The 7,651-nt window shown below is 45.1% G+C and overlaps 1 long non-coding RNA gene across 1 annotated transcript; it reads left to right on the top strand.

The window, feature by feature from the left end:
• The first annotated feature begins 3,365 nt into the window (after positions 1-3,365).
• On the top strand, positions 3,366-4,922 carry LOC138927404 (uncharacterized). The gene is made up of 3 exons (XR_011443906.1): positions 3,366-4,476; positions 4,573-4,749; positions 4,806-4,922. It is a non-coding gene; the product is annotated as an uncharacterized lncRNA (long non-coding RNA).
• Positions 4,923-7,651: the final 2,729 nt, after the last annotated feature.

The raw sequence follows: 7,651 nt of genomic DNA, 5'->3' as shown, positions 1-7,651 counted from the left end.
AAGGAAGGCTTGAAAACACCGACTGAACCCTTGGTCCCTTGGACTTAACCCTCATATTCATTAAACTTATTAAACCGAGAGGGTTCTTTTCGAATCCAAAACAGAGCCACAGCAGAATCGCACCAGCAAAAATACTTTCCAACGTAGACCTTCAACTGCTCTACTTCCTACATAAGTCGAGCCAACAACTCGTCTCCCGATAACTCCAGCTTCGGCACCGTAACAGTCTTTAACGGCGCAACTAGGGACTTCGAACAAAGTAAATAGCTTGCAGATCCTGCGCCCTTGGACACGACATAAACGCATGCCCCATGCCTTTGTGAAGTTACTGCCATCATCAAACCTTAGGACTCCCGATCTTCTTCAGGCACCTTATCCAGCACGTCAGCAATATTAAAGCACCACTTCCTTAACCGAAATTGGCCTTTGGCAAGGATCCCGGATGTTTGCTGCATTATGCAAATAGCTTTATCTATAGAGTCACCTCCGGAAAGTAGATCATCCACATAAAAGTCGCGACGCAGAATTTCGGACCCCTGTGGAAACATGAATTGCTCATCATCTGCCAACTGATGCATTGTCCGAACTGCTAAAAATGAGGCAGGCTTCGTTCCATAGGTGACAGTATCCAGCTTAAAAACCTGTAACTCATCCTGGGTGGAATCCCGCCAAAGAATACACTGAAGATAGCTGTCCTCAGGAAAAACCCTGACGCAACGATACATTTTACAAATATCTCCAGTAATGGCCACCCGATGGCATCGGAACCTTAACAGAATATGCAGTAACTTTGGCTGAATAACTGGGCCAGACATCAACACGTCATTCAATGAATATCCAGAAGTGGTGACAGCAGATCCATCACAAACAACCCTGAGCTTGGTTGTTGAACTTTCCTCCTATAAAACACAATGGTGTGGAAGAAAGTATTGACCAGTGACGCTCGCATCAGCAGGGACTGGCTACATGTGACCCAACTCCAAATACTGCTCCTTCAATTGAGGACGGCGACAGAGCTTCCTCTCGAGGGAAAGAAATCGTCGAACGGCTTGGGGGGTAAGATTCTCCAACCAACTTAGAACCGCATTTTAACGGAAGCTTCACAGTGTAAGCGCCGGAATCCAGCCGAGCAAAATGAGCACGAAATGCGCATCGCAATCTAGCTCCTCCTTCGTCCGCTTCACAATAGGATCGGAGCAGTCTTCGATTTCCCAAAACCGGCGGAGCAGACAATCCAGCTGATCATCCAGCATTGTTGCGCTCTCCGGAACATCCTTGTGGGCAGTGAAAACGAATGATCTTCTCTGGACATGTGTCCCTCCTCCACACACGACCCATCCAAGTCGGGTTTTCTGCAGCAATGGCAGGCCGGCTGACAGCTTAATTTGCCCAACACACAGCAGCTCGTAAAACAGACTGGCTCCGATAAGAAGGTCGATGTGCTGTGGGCGGAAAAATTCAGGATCAGCCAAAGAAAGATTGCCAGGAATATTCCTACTGGAGACATCCAAACTGAAGCTAGGCTGCAGGTCCGTGATATTGGCGGCGATGACGGCGTTAACCAGGGCCGAGTATTCGGAGCAGTGGGATCGCGGGAGAACATCAACAGAGAATGTTGTTGTAGCGAAAACAAGAATGTTCGCTGTAGCAAGCAACGATATATCGCCGCTGCGACCTTGAGCAACTAGTGCATTAGCAGTGGACGGCGAAGAGGCTACAGGCTCTGCGACGTGAAATCGAATGCGATCACCACCTGGGATCTGTGCCTCACGTCCTGGCTATCTCGTCTAGGGTGTGGGAGAACTGCTGTAGTGTTAGGCGCGGCCTAACCTAAAACCTGCTCGTGTAGGCTATGGGCTACTTCGCAGAGGTTGAGGTTAATCTGGATGAACCTCATTCTCTGCTTTGTTACATTGCATCAGTTTTACAGACACTCAGCCGCGTTTGTGCAGTAAGCCACTTTGTTCCAGAGTAGCCTAGGCGGAGGGACTTCACCCTGATGGAGATCTCCTCCTGCCGTGCGCCGTATCTTTCTAGCGTTTTGGCTGACATCTTTAAGTTTGCCATCGGGTGCCGTCGGGTGACAAGTTTGAGAACATCAGCGTACGTGGATCCTGCATTTCCCGGATCCACGATGAGCATGTCGGGGCGGCTCTTCTTTGGCTGGCTTAGCTTGGCGTCCTTATTACCAGCTATTTGGTTTGCCTTATTTGGTTGTGGCATCTCCCGTTTGAGGCATTTTTGATTTTTTTCCCGGTTGGGAATTTTCTGGTGGAGCCAGCTAGTCTTGATGCCTCTTCGGGGTATGATCTTTCGCGGTCTGCTTGCTCTTTATTTTATTTCCCCGCCCGAACGCCTGAAGCTCATCTAGGGTCTCACTTGTAGCAATTAGTCTGCTCCACGACCTTTAACACCGTTGTCACCACCCTCGGCTTGCATCCTGCGCTGATGGTGGTATGCTCTTCTTAGCTCTAGGGGAGAAAAGAGCTGGTACAGGCTCTCTATGCCTGCGTCGGCTTACGCGAGCTGGCGCCCTCTACCGGAGGGGGAGGAGCTGAGAGTGTGCCCCTTATATATTTGTGTCCTTTTGTATTTAAATAAGGTTATAACGTTATTATTAATCATTATTATTCGATTAAAAACCCTGTTTTAGATCTGTGCTGAACCAAGTGCCCATCGTAAGTACAAAATTTTTATTATTATTTTTTTTTTTTTTTGGCACTGGGTAAATTTTATTTAAAACCAAATATTAGGCCCTAAGGGGTATTGAGGGGTTTCAATGCCGTAATCCGCACCAAAATAAAAGGCCGAATATAAGTAATCTTAAAACGTTATAATTATCATTATTTCTACATGCAGATGAAGCTCTCTGTACTTTCTTGAGATGAAGACTCAATTAAGTTCAAAAAGGGCGGTCCGACTAGTCATACGCGAAGCTAAAGCTCTCGATAATGGAGAGGGCGGGCCGACCTAGACATTGCGGAGCTAAAACAAAAAAGGCACGTTGAGTCGAGCGGCCGAGAAAGAGTCGGCTTGTGACCAAAAGGACGCCAAGCGCTTTGTACAAACTTAAGCCCAAATAAATAAGCATTACACTAACCATTAGATTAACATTAAAACGCTGTGCTGGTGCCTGACCCGACAGCATTATTTGGTTGGAAGAGCATTAGCCATGTTAGGGTGGGGGCTAAGAATTCGTTTTAGACCCTTTTTTTCTGCGTTATATCCATAGGATACCGTATCAACTCCGATATTTATAGACCCTTACCACTTTTCTTGTTATCGATACAAATTGACCCGCCCCACTATTTATATAAATGCTTAAACTTTTAAGTAGGCTATTTTATTTATGTTTCGGAAAGAAGTCATTCAGGCTTTCATTTACTGAACGATAATTCTAATGTACAAACATTTCATTTCTCCTGGAAGTATATTGATTCAATTTTAAAAATGGACCCAGAAAGAAACGTAAAGCGGCTGCGAAAGCTTTTTGGCGTCTCTCGTACAATATTGAAACGGGCTGCCCGGCGACCCAGCGTAAGTGACCAGGAACGAGAAGAGCAGCAGAGAAGAAGATTTCAAGTACTTCGCGAAATGCGTCAGCAACGGATATCTAGTCTCGGAGCCAACCAACGGTATGTTTTAGAGATATGTGCAGATATGTTCGCTCTCGACACAGAAGAAATCGTAACCGGGGTAGTTGATGAAAACAAGTACGTAGAAAGTTTAAATGGTCTTTTTGAGGAAAAAGGCCCTTTAGCTGTAATGCTTAGTAACGCAGCAATGATTGGATACCCAACAGATTCTGGTCGATATCAGGAAAAGCTTAAATATACACAAGTTTTGCGTACAATATGTTTGCGTGCGGAGTCTGTCGATATGTTTGGTAAATGGGTGGTTGTATACCGCCAAAGCAATGATAAATCCATAGAAAACCGAACAGTGAGTGATGATGTTGCCATGTTTGTGATTAACGCTGAAGACCGAAACTCATGCTTAAATGTAGTTAAGACTTTTATGGATCATGTTTTAAAACCTTCAATAGAGGCAGTAACTGAATTTGGATTGGCTGAAAAAGAACAACTACAAAAATTTTTTCATATTTTAAACATGTATAATACATTTCTAAAATCATCTGAAGCCACCGTTTCTTCACGTGTTAATTTCGATGTGTCTCATGACTTATTTAAGGGATTCTTACTTGTTCGATGGCAAATTGAAGCTAGCTCAAAAATTGTGACGAGGGTTCGCCTGGTTGAGAGATATTTCGAACAATGGCTTCGTCAAATACAGGGAATTTTAGTGGAAGGAAAACAAATACAAAGGGACACACCCGATGTAGGACCCTTACAAATGTTGGTCAATTGGCGTCGTATGCTGGCTAGATATACTTCAATTACGGAATTTGTAACATCTCGAGCGTTTAATAATCATAAGGATTGCTTGACATTATCCAGATCGTCTAAGCTTCTAAACGTAAGTTATGAATTTAAATAAATATTAGTCTTTTTTTATTAAATTACAACACAACGTAATAAAATTCTAAATTTATTCATATATTTTCACTGCTAGCCACAAAAAGTAATTGGGAGAATTGTATCGTGCTACCAATTTATGAGGCCTGAGACTTTGAATCGACTTCGATAGAGAATCTATCTTTATTATGTGATAGTCTAAGAAACTGCAGGGCTGGGCAGTGAAATAAAGTCTCGACTTTGAGTCTTTGTGACAGAAAAGAGTGTTTGTGAGGTGAATTCATTTGCCATCCGCAGTCATCCATATTAACAGCCATCCATCACCAACAGTTTCCGCGGTACACATAAGAGAAGAAATTGATTAAATTTGGCCATATATTGAATTATGCAGGCTGTGTAATTGCGTTGAAAATTATTGTTTTTATTACATATCATTTTTAAAATGTATGCTTTATTTTCTTATTCACATCTGTAGGTCATTGGATGTTTTAATTAGGGATTAAGGGAAAAGCGCGAAATAATTTTATTGAATTTAATATCACGCTTTTATTTCACTGGCATCTCTACTAAAATCAAATTACGAAATAATATGTGTCGCACAAACAGGGGTTAATTTTTTTTGAAAAAATCGTGAATGTCATTGAATCAATAAGAAACAATAAGTAGTAAATGGTAAAAGTTTAATTTTTTTAAAATTAGAGATTTCAAATTTTAGGTGAGAGCTATTTTTGGCAAAATAATACGACATGCCAAATTTCATAAGGATCGGCCGACTATATCCTATAGCTGCCATATAACTGAACGATCGGAAATGACCCAACTTTCGTATTTTTGAAGATAGAAAGCTGGAACTTGGTACAGATTATATTTTTGGTCAATTGATCCGACCTACCAAATTTCATAACGATTGGCCGACTATGTCTTAAAGCTGCCATATAACTAAACGATCCGAAATGGTTTCTGATAGAAATACCAACTTTGGTATTTTTGAAGAAAGAAGTTTGGGGCTTGTTTTAAATTTTGTATTACTATAAATTGGGTTATATTATCATATTCTCATAAGGATCGGCCAACTATATCCGATGTTTGTGATATATATCCGGTTTTAACTGCAAGGGTATATAAACTTCGCCTCCGACCGAAGTTAGCTTTCCTTTCTTGTTTTTTGTAATGCCAGCATATATTTGTAGTGCACAAAGGTAAATGGATATTCCAACCTAGGATCCGATTTTTTTTTTAATTTTTGCCACGCCCCCTTTCCGCTTTCCCGCAATTCCTGAAATTCTTTAATGAGCGAAGCATATTGGGACATTAAATGACGATGCAGCTTGCGTCCAACCGAATGTAAGCAACGCAAGGTCTGTTGCATTGGATTCTATGAAGGAACTTGTACAATGGCGAAGTGGGCATCACAATCGAGCTCATCCTTAGTGAACGGTCAGATCAGTGCAGTGTAACGAACTGTTTTCTTTGCTTCCGCTCGCCACAGTATGCCGCGGCTAGCTCACAGAGTCTGCGGGTTAGTTCCACCGAATTTATAGTTCGACATGATTGCCCGAGCCCAGAAATAATATAAAAATAGCTTTATTTTATGCAGTCTCTTATTCGCTGCTCTTTCTGCTTAAAATGATGGTTTAAAGCGGGTTCCCGATAACGGGCCCCACTCCGAATGTTCGTGACCCTTGGTGCCTCCTTTGGCCGTCCTGGTGGTCTGCTCCGTTGCTGGTGTTTCCGCTGTTGCTCTCGTTGCCGGGGGTTCCTCTTTGTTGTTCCGTCGTCAAGCCTTCCACCTCTTTGACTTGGTCCGGTCTGGCCTTTGGCTGCGCACTGAAAAGCCTCCACCAAGTCGCCGGGGATACCGCGCCATCGCGCTGTACTGCCGGGCTCGGGAGTTGGCGGGCTGTAGCCTCCGCTACACCAGGATAAACGCCGTGCTTTGCGCGCCAGCGACACTGCTAGTCGCCGGAGTCTTGTCAGTCCCGACGGGGTCGGAAGTCGCATGTCCAGGACCATGTGTCACGCCTCCCATCGGCCGGGTGACCACCGCGCGTACGCGTCAATGGGCCCGGGTCAAGAGCTGCTCGGTGGGTGATCGGTGCCTCCCCGATCGCGTTCCTAAGCGGGCTCGAGTTCCCGAGTCGGCTTATCCGCGTCCTGCAGGACCACGCCTGTTGGTTGCGAGTCAGGAATCCGTGTGGCGTACGCCAGACCTATTCTTTCCCCACTTCCGTGCAAGGCTACCTGCTTTGACTGTCCCTGTACTGATCCTTTCTTGTCTCGTTCGTTCTCCTTACGTTTGGCTGTTGGACTCTCCAAAGGCGGTCCTTCAACTCAAACAACACCGAATCCTTTTTAGAAACGCTCTAACACTTGAATTGCAGACTCTCCACAGGCGGTCCTCCAACTCAACGCTACAAGATTCCTAAAAAGAGTCGTCTCGAGCCGCTCCAGTGGGCCTTTTTTTATACCCTCCGGAGTGCCCGTTAGTCCTCCTGGATTCTGCTCCACAGATCACGCCACTTTCCCGTTGGCGGGTTGCCATTATTCCTGCTTCCAATATCACGCCACTTTCCCGTTGGCGGGCTGCCGTTACTCCTGTTTTCCAAGATCACGCCACTTTCCTGCTGGCAGGTGGCCGTCCGTGCGGCCGTTGCCCCTTTCCTTTCGGCCGCTGACCCCTGCTGTTGCTATGCGAAGTGCCGCTGGCCTCCTTCGCTGACCTTGCCTTTCCATTCGTCTGCTGCTGCTCCGGGAACCGTTACGTTCCACGTTGATTCCGTCTTTGCACTCGATGGTGGAACCCTACCCCTCCCCGTTCGTATTGGTCCTTGGCCTATCTCCAGCGGCCCCCCAATGATTGGCCGGTGCTGTCTTAGCGTGTGAGGAGACTAATTCTCCTCACAGCAGGGTTCCAGTTCCCAGAATTGGCGGAGAAGATACTCGGGTCAATCGTCCAAGCTGGTTGAGGGGTCAGCTGCAATCACCTTACATGAAGCCGCCAAACGAGGTTACCCTAGAATGAAGCCAACTCTAGAAACTAGCCATCCAAAACGCCTCTTCTGCACAAGAGGCAGACTGTCTCCTAGTTGTATTTTCCCAATTGGGAGCATATAAAAAACAAGCTTGCGATTTGCCAGAACCACATCCGTAGTAAACTTCAAAAATGGCAAAATGTC

This window comes from Drosophila bipectinata, unplaced genomic scaffold, assembly GCF_030179905.1.
Source record: "Drosophila bipectinata strain 14024-0381.07 unplaced genomic scaffold, DbipHiC1v2 scaffold_247, whole genome shotgun sequence".
Taxonomy (NCBI): domain Eukaryota; kingdom Metazoa; phylum Arthropoda; class Insecta; order Diptera; family Drosophilidae; genus Drosophila; species Drosophila bipectinata.
The sequence above is the reverse complement of the archived record's forward strand: the minus strand, read 5'-3'. Positions and strand labels throughout refer to the sequence as shown.